The sequence below is a fragment of the Triturus cristatus genome, chromosome 7 (genome assembly GCF_964204655.1).
Source record: "Triturus cristatus chromosome 7, aTriCri1.1, whole genome shotgun sequence".
Classification (NCBI taxonomy): domain Eukaryota; kingdom Metazoa; phylum Chordata; class Amphibia; order Caudata; family Salamandridae; genus Triturus; species Triturus cristatus.
This window is the reverse complement of record NC_140590.1, coordinates 405,622,986-405,640,490: the sequence shown is the minus strand read 5'-3', so window position 1 is coordinate 405,640,490 and position 17,505 is coordinate 405,622,986.

Here is a 17,505-nt window from a genome sequence, read left to right as displayed (position 1 = left end):
CGTTTACAGGCAGCGGATTCGCGCAAACCATACCGATGCAGCTGGGCAGGCGTATAGTATAGCTGATGTACGTATTTATAGTGCACCAAGCGCAGATTTCCGTTCGATGTCAGCCGCCCAGTGAGACTACAACAGCCCTCCCATTCTTCATCTGTCAACTCGCGTGACAATAGAGCATTCCATCGCAGCCGCGCAGGCTGAACTATAGGAGAGGCTTCTCTTTGGATGACACGATACAGTTTGGTGACCAATATCCCCCTAGAGGAGGTAAGATAGAGGAGCTGCAAGGCCTCCAGTGCAGGCGGCTCCGCAGGAAATTGCGGATACAATTCCCGCATGGCTGACCGCAGCCTAGTGTATATAAAAAGTTGCATGGCAGTAAGAGGGCCGTCAGCAGCCAACGAGGCAGCCGTAACAAATCGACCACCCGGATACACATCTTTCATTGTCATCAAATTCATGCTGCCGAGTGTCCGTAGGGCGCCCACCTCAGTAGTAACCGAGAGGGAAGAATGGTGAAGCAGGGGCATGTCAGGAGCATAAAGCGGCAGCTTCTGCGCACGCCTACCCAACTCCCTCCATGCTCCAACCGTGGTCTGCACCGTGTCAAATTCCCCTTTGTCGAACACCGTATGAGTATTAACAAGCATGGCTTTAAGCGGTATAGGATGCACCGCCCCAGCCTCTAACGCCACATGGGGAATATATGCCGGGTCATGCTGCCAATAATACGCAAAGTGGGCCTGCGCACACAGATAATACAGCAGGAAATCAGGCGCCGCAAAGCCCCCCTGTGCATAAGGTAGCGTAAGTGTTTCCCATTTGAGGCAAGATTTTTTCCCCCCCCACCCAATGTGGTTAACAGTGAGCGAAGGGAAGCGAAGAAGGGACGTGACAGAGGTGTTAGTATATTCAAAAATAAATATAAGAAACGGGGGAGCATTACCATTTTTATTAAAGATAGTCGGTCCGCAAAAGAGAGAGGTAACTTTATCCATCGAGCCACCTGCTCCTCAAGGCATGCGACAGCGACGCCATAGTTGGCGCGTATCACCTCCTGGGGGTCACGATGGACCCATACCCCCAAATATTTCACCGCATCGGAACTCCAAACCAGGGGGAAATCTAAATCAAGCGGAGATGTGCTGTCTGTAAGGGGCAAAATCAAGGACTTGGACCAGTTTATACCAAGCCCAGAGAATCGTTCAAAGCGAACATACTCTCGCAGGAGTGGGGACAGGTGAAGGGCCGGCTCACGGACGTATAGCACCATATCATCTGCGGACAGGGACACAGCCAGAGGGTGCTGGAGAAATCACAGCGCCGCCTGAGAGTGTCGCTGTCTTATGATACAAGCCAGAGGTTCAAGCATAAGCGTAAACAGAAGCGGCGAAAGCGGACAGCCTTGGCGCGTACCCCGGTGAATGGAGATTGGCCGCGAAACGTGCCCATTAACCCTTACTCTGGCGGACGGACCGTTGTAGAGCAGCTTGATCCAGTTAGTGAATACGAAAGGCACCCCCATACGGTGCAAGATCGAGATCATATACGACCATGAGATGGAGTCAAAGGCCTGTGCAGCGTCGAGGAGCACCCCCACCGCAGGTAATGTGGGCTTAAGGACATGCATAACAGCAAAAAGGGTCCTAAGATTGTGGGAGGTGGATCGGGAAGGCAAGAAACCAGATTGGTCTGGCAGGACCATTACCGGCAGGATCAGCTGCAGTCGTGTGGCCAGGACCTTGGCCAAAATTTTTACGTCAGTGTTAATTAAAGAGAGTAGCCGATAGGAGGCACACCGATCCGCCGGTTTGCCCGGTTTAAGAAGGGCGATCATCAGCGCTTCTCGCAGCGTAGGGGGCAGTCATTGAGCCTCATAGGCTTCCTCATATACCTGAAGCAAGCAGGGAGCCAAAATATCAATATAGGTTTTATAAAACTCCGCTGGCAGCCCATCAGCACCACAACAAACAAATGATGGACGGAATGCTGACAATGCATACATTCTCCCCCAGTCAAGAGATCTGGGTTAAATCCATCGTTCTTTTGCCCACTACACCACCCCAGTTTAGACATGGCCATATGCAAATCAGTCTTGACCCTGTGCCTCATGGGAACAGTCCAGCCCGAACTGCCAAGCCATGTCTTCCCTGGACCGGAATCAAGCATCCTAGGACCGGTTTCTGGCTATCAGCCGTCATCAGCCAGGATAGCTTGACTCCAGTGGCGTAGTGAGCACGGGTCCCACGTCTGGGAATACCCATCCCACTTAGGGCGAAAAGCGTTACAACAAACAAATGATGGACGGAATGCTGACAGATTTAACCCAGATCTCTTGACTGGGGGAGAATGTCTGCATTGTCAGCATTCCGTCCATCATTTGTTTGTTGTAACGCTTTTCGCCCTAAGTGGGATGGGTATTCCCAGACGTGGGACCCGTGCTCACTACGCCACTGGAGTCAAGATATCCTGGCTGATGACGGCTGATAGCCAGAAACCGGTCCTAGGATGCTTGATTCCGGTCCAGGGAAGACATGGCTTGGCAGTTCGGGCTGGATTGTTCCCATGAGGCACAGGGTCAAGACTGATTTGCATATGGCCATGTCTAAACTGGGGTGGTGTAGTGGGCAAAAGAACGATGGATTTAACCCAAATCTCTTGACTGGGGGAGAATGTATGCATTGTCAGCCTTCCGTCCATCATTTGTTTGTTGTAACGCTTTTCGCCCTAAGTGGGATGGGTATTCCCAGACGTGGGACCCGTGCTCACTACGCCACTGGAGTCAAGCTATCCTGGCTGATGACGGCTGATAGCCAGAAACCGGTCCTAGGATGCTTGATTCCGGTCCAGGGAAGACATGGCTTGGCAGTTCGGGCTGGATTGTTCCCATGAGGCACAGGGTCAAGACTGATTTGCATATGGCCATGTCTAAACTGGGGTGGTGTAGTGGGCAAAAGAACGATGGATTTAACCCAAATCTCTTGACTGGGGGAGAATGTATGCATTGTCAGCCTTCCGTCCATCATTTGTTTGTTGTAACGCTTTTCGCCCTAAGTGGGATGGGTATTCCCAGACGTGGGACCCGTGCTCACTACGCCACTGGAGTCAAGCTATCCTGGCTGATGACGGCTGATAGCCAGAAACCGGTCCCAGGATGCTAGATTCCTGTCCAGGGAAGACATGGCTTGGCAGTTCGGGCTGGACTGTTCCCATGAGGCACAGGGTCAAGACTGATTTGCATATGGCCATGTCTAAACTGGGGGTGGCGTAGTGGGCAAAAGAACGATGGATTTAACCCAGATCTCTTGACTGGGGGAGAATGTCTGCATTGTCAGCATTCCGTCCATCATTTGTTTGTTGTAACGCTTTTAGCCCATCAGCACCAGCAGATTTACCAGTGGGGAGAGCGGTTATGGCATCCCGGATTTCCGGAAGAGTGAGAGGGTGCATCAGAAATTCTTGCTGCCTACGAGAGATCCAGACCAAAGCTATATCGTCCAAATGCTGCCGTAACTCAGCCTCATTAGCTGCCGGGCGGTGAGCGTACAGGCCCTGATAGTATCGTAGTAAGTGCCAGCATCGTCAGCGATCGATTGGATGGTATAGGTACGATTTTGCGGGTCTCTGATCCGGGCCGCCAGTGCTCTGCCCGGTCTGCCGCCCTCACCAAATACCTGGCTGTACTCCGGCGGGATAAATGACGGATCTCCTGGTCTGCCACAGCATTGTATTCAGCCACCTTAGTCCTAATGAGCGCAAGAACAGCGGGATCAGAGTCCGTCTCATACCGCCGCTCCAAACCCGTCAACTCATGCTCCAATGCAGACATTATACCTCTGAGCGAACGAAGTACTCCTGCCTGAAGGCCAATGCAGACCCCACGTATGGTCACCTTAAAGGCTTCCCAGAGCGTTCCCACCGTCTCCACCGAGCCGGTGTTTCTCTCAAAGTAGTCCGCAATGGCCTCCCGAACACCTTCACAAAATACAGTGTCTAACAATGCAGACGGTTGGAGCCGCCATTGGAAAGGAGGGGCGATATAGGTCGGCAAAGCCAAACGAAGAAGTACCGGGGAGTGGTCCGAAAGCGTCTGAGGTAAGTGTGCAACCCGCGTCACCCAATCATTAGCATCCTGGGTCAGCAACCACAAGTCTATTCGAGACCAGACAGAGGGAGCATAAGAGTGACAGGTGCCTTCCCGTTCATCAGGGTGCCGTAGACGCCAAACATCCACCAGCTCCAGCAGCGTCATACCATCTCGCATAGCTGCCGCCGCTCGCTTGGGAGGTCTGTCCACAGTGGAGACTCTGTCCATGTCCGGGTCCAGGGCTACATTAAAATCACCCCCACAAATAAGAGTGCAAGGTGGCAACTTATAGAGTTTCCCCCACAATTCATCGTAAAAGGAAGGGTCGTCAACGTTATGTCCATATACATTGACTATAACTAAGGACCGATTGTAGAGTGTACCCTGTACTATGATGTATCCCCCACCCTCATCTTCATCAATAACAAGCGGAGCAAAGGGGGTGCCTTTTTTAATCAAGATCATAACCCCCCGAGCATAGGAGGAATAACAAGCCGCAAGTCGAACCCCTGCCCATCTAGCGGCAACCGACGTGACCGCCTGTTTAGTAAGATGCGTCTCTTGCAGGAGAGCGATGCGAACATTATGACGGTCAAGATAGGAGATCACCTGGCGGACCTTGCGTGGGTTATTAAGTCCTCGTACGTTCCAACTGAGCCACGATATCTCCCCATCAGTAGGGGCAGCTATGTTACGGCTCGAGAACGCATACCAACATCATAATATGGATAGTCAGCTCCCAACCCTATCCCACCATACCCATCATGCACAGTCAGTGTACCATTCAAAACATTACAACCCCTAACATACCACCCACCCACTCCAGCAGAAAAAAACAACTGCCGTGACAGCCCAGTAACCAGCAAAAAAGAAAAAATTCCAAAACATGTCGCGCAATAGTCAAATCACATATAGAGGAACTCCAGAGAGGAAATAGTGCGACCAGGTCATAAGCCAAAACTGAAAATGCAACTTTGCGGGGAATTCCCATGTGGGGAAGCACCAGAGGCCTCTAACACCCTAAGATGTACAGGGTGGGCCGAGATTAAGGGAGAGGAGCTACCCGCATCTGGCAACAGAGGACGCCAACCGCCGCATGCCCATTACCAGAACAATATCGCCCCTCCCCAACACATCCAGCAATTACAGGAACAATATAGTGCATTCCTCCAAGGCCACACAGAGTAAAGCAATCAGGCAAACATATCTAGACAGCAAGAAAAAAACATCATTAATGAAACCGGTGGAGAGTTTAGACAGCGAAGGCTGACGTATGGAGACACTCAGTTCGCCAACGGGCAGGACAGAAATGAACAACAATACACTCGAAGAGACCAGTCAGCATCAGTCAACCAACAGAGTCCGATTCACCCATGTTCTCATGTGGCGGCGATCGCCGCGGCGAGCGACGCTTCAGTTGCCGGAGAAATTGAAGCGCCTCCTTAGGGGTAGAGAAGATGCGGAACTTTCCGTCATGATGAATGCGTAAGCGCGCCGGATACAGCATGGCATATGCAATATTAAGCAGTTGCAATTTTTTCTTCACAGTTTGGTACTCCCTACGCGCCTGCTGCACCGCAACTGTAAAGTCAGGAAATAGTTCCACCTTCATTCCCTGATAACTCAAGCTGCCTTTCTCCCGGGCTAGGCGCAACGCAGTGTCCCTGTCACGGTAATTCAGCAAACGAGCTATAATGGGGCGGGGAGGCGCTCCAGGGATGTGCTGAGCAGCTAAGGAGCAGTGGGCTCGCTCTACAATAAGAACTTTTGAAAAGTGTTCCACTCCAAATAGCGATGTGAGTAGGGTCTCGACGAACAGTTCCATAGGCCCTGTATTGGTTGATTCTGCAATTCCTGTAATGCGCAGGTTATTCCGTCTAGACCGAGCCTCAATGTCCTCATTTTTGGCCCTAATAACCTCCATAATCTTTTCCATACTTGCACAGGAGGTACCGACTGCCTCCACTCTGTCCTCCGCCTGAGAAATTCGCTGTTCAGCCTCAGTCAACTGCTCACCGTGCTTATCTAGCCTGGAGGCCATATTGTCCATTCGCAAATTTAAATTGTCAATTTTTGCGTCGATAGTGTGTAGGCTCTGCTGCATGGCGATCAACATGCCTTCTAACCTGGCCCCAGTCCCTCCCTCCGCGCCGAGGTCAGTGTCGGAATCAGCCGGTGACAGGGGCTTTGGGGGCGGCTTAGTGGTGAAGGAGAGCTTGCCTTGCTGCTTGTCTGCACGCCCCATGGTGAGTTACTATAGGCCTCTCACGTGCCAGGCAGAAATGCGCAAATAAAGTGCCCCACAGAGTCCAGAGAGCCAGCCACGCAAGGACCTTTGTAGGATCAGGGCGAGGGAACGCAGAATCGTCCAGACTGAACAACGTTCCCAAAGTTATGCAGGAGCGCAGGTGAGGGGGGTCCCGTGGAGCCCACAAGAGGAAGCGGGCCACCACTGGTCTATCCACCCCCAGCCCGTCAAAGAGGGCATCCACAGCAGGTCTCCCGATGAAGAACGCCCCTGTGCGCCAAATCAGGGGTAGGAAGAGAACTGGCAGGTCAGCATTAGCCCCCCCACCAGCAGCCCAGGCATCCGTGAGGCAACAGTAGGCCCCCCAGTCCCCGCCGCGATATGCGGGCGCCGAGGCAGGGGGTCCCACCCAAGGAGCTCAGGGAGCTCGTCACCCCAAGGACACCGTGGCAGTGGCAGTAAGGCGCCAACGCCGCGCAGAGCTCAGCCGCCCGTCACGGTACTCAGGACCGGCAAGCCGCGCCACACATAGCCTAGGGCCTCACCTGGCCCTGCAGCGCCACCTAGCCACAACAAAGCAGGCATCACGGGTCTGCCTTACCTGTAGAGCACAGATCAGGACAATGGCCCCAGGCAGGTCACGCCGTTAGCTGCTCTCCGCCGCCGCTCCTCGCTCCACAAAGCAGCAGGCGCCGCCTTTAAGCTCCGCCGACGCTGGAGGCACAGTCCCCGGGGAGCACGGGACCAACCGCCCCTCCAGAGGCGGGCGAACGGAGCCTGCACCACCGCGGGATCCTCCACGTGCCAGGCGCGTCCCTCTCCGGGTCCGCCAGCAGCAGCGTAGAGCCGGAGCACTGTACACCTTCCCCTCGATGGAAGACACACCTGATGATATTGAGATGGGAGTCCACTTCCATCTATAAATGTACTTCAACGAGCTCAATTGGCGCTTCCAATCACCATGCAGGAGATGCACACAGCAATAGCGCAGATAATGTTGGGAAAGCTGCGCAGATCGGTACAATGGCCCCAGGCAGGTCACGCCGTTAGCCGCTCTCCGCCGCCGCTCCTCGATCCCCAAAGCAGCAGGCGCCGCCTATATGCTCCGCCGACGCTGGAGGTACAGTCCCCGGGGAGCACGGGACCAACAGCCCTGCAAGAGGCGGGCAAACAGAGCCTGCGCCACCGCCAGATCATCCACGCTCCAGGCGCGTCTCTCTCCGGGTCCGCCAGTAGCAGCGTAGAGATGGAGCGTCCCCACAACGCCTCAGGGCCCCCCGTGCAGCAGACGGAGGCAGCCAGCAACCAGGAGAGCGCAACAGCAGCACAGGGAGCGGTCTACTGCATGCCACGAGGTGCCGCCACTGACCACCAGGCCGGGAGGCAGAACAGGGGAAATCAACCGTAGCAGGCCAGCATTAATCACCAGAAGAAATCACCTGGATGCAGGAGCGCCGAGGAGGGCAGATCCACACCGGGAGTACATGGATGGCAGGTAGGAACCAGGATATTGGGCGGATTAAAATCTCGGCCGGCAGAGCAGCACTAACAGGTGGCCATCTTGCGCGGGCTCTCTAGCGCCCCCCCCCCAGCCCAGAGACAAGTTGGTTGTATTTACGGCCGAGGCCCAAGGCCACATCTGCTGTAGGGAGAATTAAGCAAATTCCTTCAGGCCCTGGGACAAAAAGGGAGTCACCCCGCCGACCTTCTCTGTATAGATAGCAACCTTTTGTGTAAGACTGAAACTGAATACTGTATGAGCTCATCCAGGAGCCCATGGACTAACTGGTATTTTTCCACTTATAAGGCTTTGTATGCTGAATCTGTGATGTATATAAGTGTGTTCTGTCAAGGGGCCAGCAGTCTTCCTCGGCGCACCTGATGGGTGAGGATCGATGAGGCTCCTCTATATAGAGTTTTTGCATTGGCCAATAAACTTTTGAACCTTCTCCGTTGCTAACTGACTATTATTTAAACGCTATTGCGGGCCACTGGTAAGTGTGGCCCTTGGAATATTTATTGAGTACTTCAGTTGGCGACTCCGTCGGGACCCCGTGATAGGGTCTTTTTCCTTCCCCGTATTCGGGTGGTAGGATTGAGGGCGTCCTGGTCGGACGGACGGAGAAGAGGGATCTTATTTTTCCTTCTCCCTGACTTTTGACACTTCCACTCCGCACTTCAGATCAGGGTGTCCTCTGCTGCTAGTAGCCCTTCACCGGGGTCCTACGGGCCTAACCCAGGAACTGACTGCGTTGGTCTTAAGAAGTTGGCAGCGGAGAACGAACATCCGAACCAGGGTGCACCCGGTGAGTTATTTGTTTGTTTGACGCACGCTTTTGAGCGGTGCATTTGGAACAGTTAACTATATTTTGATTTGGGGGTCATGAGTACCCTAGGAGAATTACGGAGGTCTTGCAGGGTGGTCCGGTAGGGACTGACTGTAGAGACTCCACGGATTTTTTGTGATTTAGAGACACTGATCAGATGCCTAGTTGTTACCTGTGTGTAACACACGGCCGGATTGTATTCGGAAAAGCCTGTGGCTGTAATTGGGTAGCCATGAGACATACCTGAGGTGAGGCTCGCACCACATCAGAACGGTCTCAGTGGTGAACCAAGGAGGTCATGGGATGGTCTGTAGTCCAGTCCGTGGTCGCACCTGTCTGACTGCCTCTTGCCAGTTTTTGTGGAAGACTGCTCGTTGTGATTCTGTCGGTCCGGTATTTTGAATAATTCTCCACGAACGGGAGTCGACGGGCTCGGTTCGTTTGTTTGGATGCATCAAGTTTGAATAAGTAGGTTGAGGTTGAACTGCAGAGAACATTATATAAGAGCCACCAATATGTGTTATATGTGATACAAGAATCTGTTTGTATATTGTTGGTGTTTGTCTGCTAACTAACATGCCGTGCTTCAGTAAATTGAATTGTTTTGGTTGCTGTTGTCGGACTAGTGACTCTCGTCTGGCCGAAAGCCAGCCTGCTCCACCGGAAGGCAGTCCTAGCCATTATATGTACATAAAACATGGAATAGCTCCTTTATTGTTCAATACTTTGTGGCATAAGTATACCAGAAGTAATGAAGAATTGCAATGGCCTCAAACGGGTTCTTTTGATGAAAAGAAAATTGCTTTCTTACAGGATCAGTTATTTGCTAAACGCAGTAGGCAGTCTATGTTTGAAGCGTTAAACACCTGGCAGAAGGAATCAAAGCGAAGGCGAATGAGAGAAGAGAAACTAGCTAGAGTCAAAGCAGGGCAAACCATTACCCAGAAGGCTGTTGCCTACGACAGAGCCCGAACGGAAGAAGGGATTGAATGTGTAAATCGTGAATTTAGATTACAGGTCGATAAAAGTTATGTGGCTCGGCCTGACGCTGAAGATGAAATAGGAGATCTATTAGACATGCGTCCACCCCCCCCCCCATATGTTCCGCAACGGTTATACCCTGCAGCGCCAGCTGGCCCGGTATCAGCTGCTGCGGTGCCAGCCATTCCTGCGCAAGTTTCGACTGTGTCAGTAGTAGCTCCTACTGTGTCATCGCCTCCAGCCCCTCCCCTCCTTGTGCCTCAAACCAATTTGTCTCGGTTGTCCTCGTCTGTTTCAGAGATTATGACTTTCTTTCCCAATTTGTTGTCATCTGCGGCAGCTGAAACTCTTCAGCTGTAACCCGGGTCAACCCATTCGCCCCATGTGTTGACTCTTGGGACGCGCTCAGAAACCTTCAGGCACCTGCACTTTACAGGACTCGGTAGCCCAAGAGACCTTGCTTCCAGGTGGGAGGCGGCAACAACCAGAATCGCGCTAAAAAGCGCCGACAATCCTCGCGGCGCGGGACACGCTCAGAAACCTTCAGGCACCTACACTTTACAGGACTCGGTAGCCCAAGAGACCTTGCTTCCAGGTGGGAGGCGGCAACAACCAGAATCGCGCTAAAAAGCGCCGACAATCCTCGCGGCGCGGGACGCGCTCAGAAACCTTCAGGCACCTGCACTTTACAGGACTCGGTAGCCCAAGAGACCTTGCTTCCAGGTGGGAGGCAGCAACAACCAGAATCGCGCTTTGGGCATTTGTGCTCCCACAGTGTTGCTTGAGTGTTTCATCTGTCCTATGTTTGCGACCGAAACACCTGTAATGGGGAAAAGAAAACAGACAGCAAACCATTCACCTAAAATACCCAGTAAACACAGGAAGGTCAATATGACCCTATTGAATTATTTAACTGGGGCCGTTGGGGACATCAAAAGACAGATCAACTCAGTGGAAGAGACACTAAATAAGGATACAGCAGATCCTTTATTACCCCAACCGAGGAACACGGTTAGTAACAGGTCAAGGGATAAAGGGGCGGGAACGAGTGATTTCCCTGGTACCCCTAATCACGCTCAACAGACTAATGGGTCCATCCAGGTTAATAACGATGCTGTCCTAGCAGGAACAGCAGTTTGCGACCCCCTTGTCTCACCTAACAGCATGGGTACCCCACTTATTTCAAAGCCATCAAATAACACTCCTAATGAGGATGTGATAGTAATCCACCCACACCCCAATTCTACCCCTACACAAACTAGGATTCAACCAAAAAAGTGCCAGGGGAAACAAAAAAATGTTAAATATAATGCACAAAAATACTTAGGCATACCAAGTGCAATGAAGGGGAAAAAGACGTGTAGCGATTCTACATGCGAATCGTCTAATCTAATGATAATCATTAAAGATTTAAAGGAATTTGTGACAAAATCACTAAACACTTTTTCAACTAGGATAGAGAAAATGGAAAAATGCTTGGATAAATTGCTCGCGGCCCAACCCTCTACTGCCCTAGGGGCTGGTACGGCGCCCCAGAGGCCAACAGGTGGTTACGATCGAGTAGAGAGGGAGGGCTCGAGCGGAACTGTCGTGCGGCCCGATACGGGCGCACTAGCAGCTTTGGGGCAAAATGGTCGTCCGGACTCGTCTAATCACGGCTCCACGACTACTACTATCAGTCCCTTAGTAAATGGCAAACCTTCCAGGCATAATGAGTCGGGTAGGGCAGGCTATAAACCCCTTGATAGACGGACGGGGGGAGAAGATGTCAATAAGATGGTGATTAATAGAGCCCAAACACTTAATCTCCCTCCGGCTGCAACACCATATACTATCATCCTAGCCAATGTACCCAAACTGGATCCGGCAGCCAATGAAACCTGGCCTGCCTTAAGAAATAAAACCCTAAATTGGTTGGGAAACAGGACTGGTTTAACAAATGCACTCTTCGGGGAATTTAAAATGGTGAGGAGAGTGGACTGGGTTGGAACTAACTGCAAACCTTATAAAGGAGACTGTATAGTATTATCGTTAGGTTCACCAGCTCTTGTTAATGAAATCTTGTCAAGATTCCAACATCTGAACCTTACTAGCACTAGTATCCAAGTCCGCCAGTTGGACTCTTTTTACCGCTTGCCATTTAAAAATCCTGTTGAAAACCAAGGCCTGCATTGTTGGAATAAGGAGGGCCCTTACCACAATTTAGTTGTCTCAAATAGATTTGCCCCTTTATCTACCCTAGACGAGAATGAATGACCACCAACTAAAAGTTTACAACCCCTGAGGGTGCCTTCCCCTCCTACTAGCACAATATGGGGTGCACCAACTTCACTGGACCAGTCTGTGCCGGAACAAGTGGACGAAGGAGGCAGCACCCAAGCTAGTAAAAATATCACTTTGGGGACTACTGTGGATCTTATTGACCATCATGCTGGGATTTGTAGCATTTGCTTTTGGAATGTGGCAGGCCTAAAGCAAAAAGTGAATGACCCCGCCTGGCTGGACTTTATTAGCAATTTTAATATCTTATGCCTACAAGAGACCTGGGTAATCGACGGAGTCCACATTAATGGCTTTAAAACATACCACACTCCTGCTATTCGATCATCTTTTGGCAGACCAAAAGGGGGGCTTTGTGTATATGTGTCTAACTTGTTGGGGGTACGTAATATAGATATGGTGTGTGCAAAATTGTCTTAATTCATATGGATCTGTGTACTGTTTTGGTTCTGATTAATTTCTATAATAATGTGGAAAAGGATCAGTTGGGGTCTGTATTAGAAAAGCTTAGTAGGGATATTAATAACCTAAAATTAAGAGGTGACATAACTTTAATCCCCATTTGGGGTGGTGACTTCAATACTAGCTTGTGCCCACTTATAGATGCGGGTAAATGCGGCCTAACTTTGAATAAGAATGATCCTCAAGTCCACTTTCAGCACACAGCCAAAGGTGAGCTCTTAAATGAGCTCATGTTTAAATATGACTTTGGCTTCTCTAACTGCTTATGCACGCCCAAGGTGGATTTTGGCCATACATTCATTGGTAGAGGTGCCAAATCAATCATTGATTTTATTCTTATCCCCAATTACCACGCTAATTATGTGAAAGGTTACAAAATTCACCAAAATACCATGAGTGATCATTTGGCCATCAGTGTGAACATAGCCGTCGCTAATAGCGCGTCTCGTAAATTATGTACCAGTATGGCATGGTTGCAGAATATTGAGTTGGGCAGGAAGAATGGCTATGCCATACGCTGGGCTAGCCGGGACCCTGCAGAGCTCAACAATGAAATAGTTTCCAAGGCAATAGATCCAATTACAACATGTCTAAGTGATAACCCGTCGCATGATGATGTTTTAAAAGCTTTTGACTGTATCACCGAGGTTGTGAAAAGCACATTGTCCAGGGAATGCAGAGGTACAGGTAATCCTAGGAAGGGATGGTTCGACCAGGATTGCACCAGATGTTATTCAAATCTGAAGAAAGCTCTGCATAGACCCGAAAGAGACAGTAGTGAGATTAGGGCCTGTAGGAAATTGTATAATGCCGCTAGAAAATCCAGGGTGAATAAATTGAAAGACAATGCTTGGAGAAATCTATGCGAGGCCGCCGAGAGTAAAGACAGCTCCAAATTTTGGTCGGCTGTGAATGCCCCATTCTTAGTTAATAACCTGGAAGAACCAACTATGGAGGTGGCAATCGACGAGAGAACCTGGCTAGATTTTTTCTCCAATGTGTATTCAATAGAGGGTGACGGGGTGCCCACTGACGAGGAACAAGATACTGTTAGAGGGAAACAGAAATTCAGGCCTGTCAACCTTCATATTTCACTTCAGGACGTCAATGCGGCAGTGAAGGCCAGTAGTGGAGGCAAGGCCGCGGGCCCAGATGGGATACCTATAGACCTCTATAAATCAAACCTTGAGGTGTGGGGTCCCATCCTGACAAGGGTCCTACAAGCCTGTTGCGAAAAAGGCTTTATTGAGACTTGGTCAGAATCGATCATAGTTCCCATTTTTAAAAAGGGTGAGCGAGGGAACCCCGCCTGCTACCGTCCAATATCCCTGCTGGACTCCCTTATGAAGATCGCCGGTAGAATTGTCCTAGATCATTTACAAGCATGGGTAGAAGAAAACGACATTTTAAGCAACGTGCAATATGGTTTTAGAGCTGGGTTAGGTACTAATGAGCAGATCCTGAATCTTAGTATATTAATTGGTAAATATACACAGGCAAAGAGAGGGAAACTCTACCTGGCTTTTGTCGACCTCACAGCCGCTTTCGACTGTGTAATACATGATAAGCTGTGGGAAGTCCTTAATGCGTTAAAAGTCGACCCTGTGATAATACTTTTTTTGAGACAGCTGTATTCTGGCGCAAGGGCAAAAGTCCGTTATGGATTGAAGGGCGAGTGTTCTGCATTTTTTAAGGTGGAGAGGGGCGTCAGGCAAGGTTGCGTTTTGGCATCTCTCCTGTTCTCACTCTATACGAACGCCTTGGAACAGGAGTTGGTGTCACACACCAGGAATCCCCCGAGGGTACACGCACGCCCGATAGCCTCCCTCCTTTACGCCGATGATGCGGTGCTCATGGCTCGTACACAGGTTGGCCTCCAAAGGGCTCTTTCTTTTTATACGTGTTTTATGGATAGGCTGGGCCTGAGGTTAAATGCTAAGAAAAGTTTTGTCATGGTCTGCGGGGGGACCACTAATAAAGCCAGAAGCTATCAGGCGGGTGGAGATAGGGTGGAAAGTATTGACCGGTTCAGCTATCTGGGCGTCCTTTTTAACAGAACCAGCACATGGACCGCAGCAGTCAAGGCCAGAAGCCTACTTTTTATGAAGTCCATCGCCGCTTTAAAAAACTTCTCGAAAAAACTGGGGAAAAGGCCGCCCGTAATATTACTAAAAAGTTATCAAGCGAAATGCGTCAGCACAGCCATTTACGGGGCGGCCATTTGGGGCTTCCATGATTGTGCTTCGCTACAATACATTGAAAATGGGTTTTTAAGGTATATCCTGGGGGTTCCAGTTAGCACTTCAGTTTTTAACTGCCACAGCGAGCTCGGAGTCGTCTATATCTCTGACTTAATTAAAATCCAACCAATCTTGTTATGGCACAGAATTTGGACTTCAGTTAGCACTGGCTTAAATAGGGACATTATTATGGACGCCATGAGTTTGGATAATGTGGATAAAATACCCTGGCTCAAATATGTCAAAAAGTTCATGCATGATATTGGCCGCCCAGACTTTTATTTTTTACCTGAAAATATGAATTCTTTTAATCGAAAGGACCTCAAAAAAACTTGCATGACTCACTTAGAAGAAGTCAGGCTAGCCCAAGAATTGAATAAAATCACGGTGATTAATCACCAAATTATTACTGTAACATGCGAGATCCAACCATACCTAGCATGGGTTGCAGGAGGGTATGACAGATATTTGCTATCCAGATTTAGATTTGGGTCTTTTTATCGCCTAACCACCCACCCTAAAATTAATGATTGGTCGAGGGAACTTTGCTGCTGCCCATGCGACAATATCTCACCGCAATCTACTATACATGTCATTTTATTTTGTAAATTTTATATTAATGAAAGGCGTAGATGGTTGATTCCCTTTTTAAAACAAGGTGGATGGAGGCAATGCCGCCCTGCACTCATGTATTTACAGAAGCTGGAAAATTGTTATTGCATTGGATCAGTGTTGGGTTTTTTAAAGGGCGTGTTACGAGCTAGAAAATGTGTAAATAATTAAATTTTTAAATTCGACACAGGTTGGAATCAGTCAGGGCGACATTATTCGTTCATGAAACTTTCCCTCTTTTGGATCAGATGTATTTTATGAACATATTTTCATCATCTCTCACACGTTCTGTATTTACAGTATAACGATGTATTTTATATGTAACCAATGCTTCTATTCTTAGCTGTTGTATTTATTAATATGTTTGCTTTTATGATTTTAATTCTCAAAATCGAATAAAGCTTGGTTTGATTTGATTTGATTTGACTCTTTCTCAGCGAGTGCGACTCCTTTACCAACTGTTTCCACTCCGGTACATCCGCCCGGTTTCCTTGAGGGCAAGAAACTGTTTACCCGCTCAGCCTTGGGATTAGAGGAGAAGGAGGTCATTGGGCAACAAGCATCACAATGGATGCGACAGCCTATTTATACTTTGTCCGACATATGGAGCACTATGAAGGACTATGAGCCCGTGATGCAACAACATGTGTTAGACCATATGGCTGCACGCCTGATATCCTTATGGGAACAGGTTCATGCAGGGGGGAAGGCTCCAGCAATATTGTATGATATTCATGATCAAGCGCATAAATTCCACTTAAGCCTGGAGGAGGTGTACAGAAATATTGGAACAATGATTAGTTATAGGACTCGACTTCACTCTGCTGTTCCTGCGGGCTCCACGCATTTCCCCATGCGTGAGGTCCACCCTATTTATCATCCAGAAATCACCGAAATAGTAGATGCAACGGGGGTGGTTACCCGCCCGCGAGTAGATGCTCGTTTCCAGGAGCAGTGGGTGTACACGCCGTGGAAACGCAGTGAAGTACTGTCATTAAAGGCTCATTTACCCGATCCTAGGAAAAATCCTACAGCATATTATAAAGAACTTACTGAAGCCGCCTCATCAACGGTAATGACGTTGGCCGATATAGAATTATTCTTTGCTTTATTAGTACCAGTGGATATATGGCGTCAGGTACATGACCAAGATCATGTGACTGAATTTGGGGGAACATGGGATCAATTGAAAGATTGGGATAGAGATCGAAAACCAGGAGACAAGCCCAGGGCTGAAATATTAACGTTACCTGACAAAATAATTACATACATGCATTCGTTAATCCCTCCTAGAAAAGTTGATTGGGATAAATTGACAGCGTGCCGACAAAAGAAGGATGAGAGTGTGTCAGATTTTTTCACCAGATTCGAAGGCGTTTTTATTGACTTCAGTGGTCAAGAATTATCCAAGGAGGGCGGTATACGCTTGTTTGTCAATAGGTTTGTAACCAATTTACTGCCTGAAGTTTCTGCTCGACTCCAGGCAGCTGAAAGTACTTGGACGACGTCTACTCCTTCGATTATATTAAGCATGGCTCAATACTATGAGCACCGAGAGAATGAAAGTAAGGATAAAACAGAAAAGAAAGCAAAAGATTTGAAAACACGGGTCCTGTTACAGCAGGTTGAGAGAGGCCGTGGAAGGGGTCGGGGAGTGCCGACCTCTGCTCCACGAGGGGCGGGCCAAGTACCGGGTGGAGGAAGAACTGATTTAGGAATAAACCAATGCGTATTCTGTAAACAGGAAGGACATTGGCGTTCCCAGTGTCCGTTGTTATATGCGCAACACAGTGCTATGCGAGGCCAAGGGAGAGGACGCGGTGGTGGTAGCCGGGGTGGACATATAAGGCAGGATGAGTCTGGACAAGGTGGGAATAGTCAAAACTATTTTGATCATGGTCAGGGAAAACAGTACTTCAACGAAGAATGTGCCAGCGATGCATCGGCAGGCTATTCCCATGCATAGGATAGCCGAAGGCAGAGTGGGGGGACGTGTGTCAATTCCTATAGATCAAAACGGAACTTATGTTAATGCACATTTAATGGGCGCATCGGGTAAGTTTCTTGTTGACAGAGGAGCTATGAACAGTTCTGTTTCACATGCCCTTGTCCCTGGGGCTGCTCTGTCTGGCCAGAATAATGTGTCCGTAGGTTTCTCTGGAACTCCGTTGGTAAGCCCCATTTCCCAACCTCTTCCTTTCACTGTCGGCCCTATTTCTATCGATTCGCCATTCCTTCTAACCTCGCAGTGTGGTGAGAATTTATTGG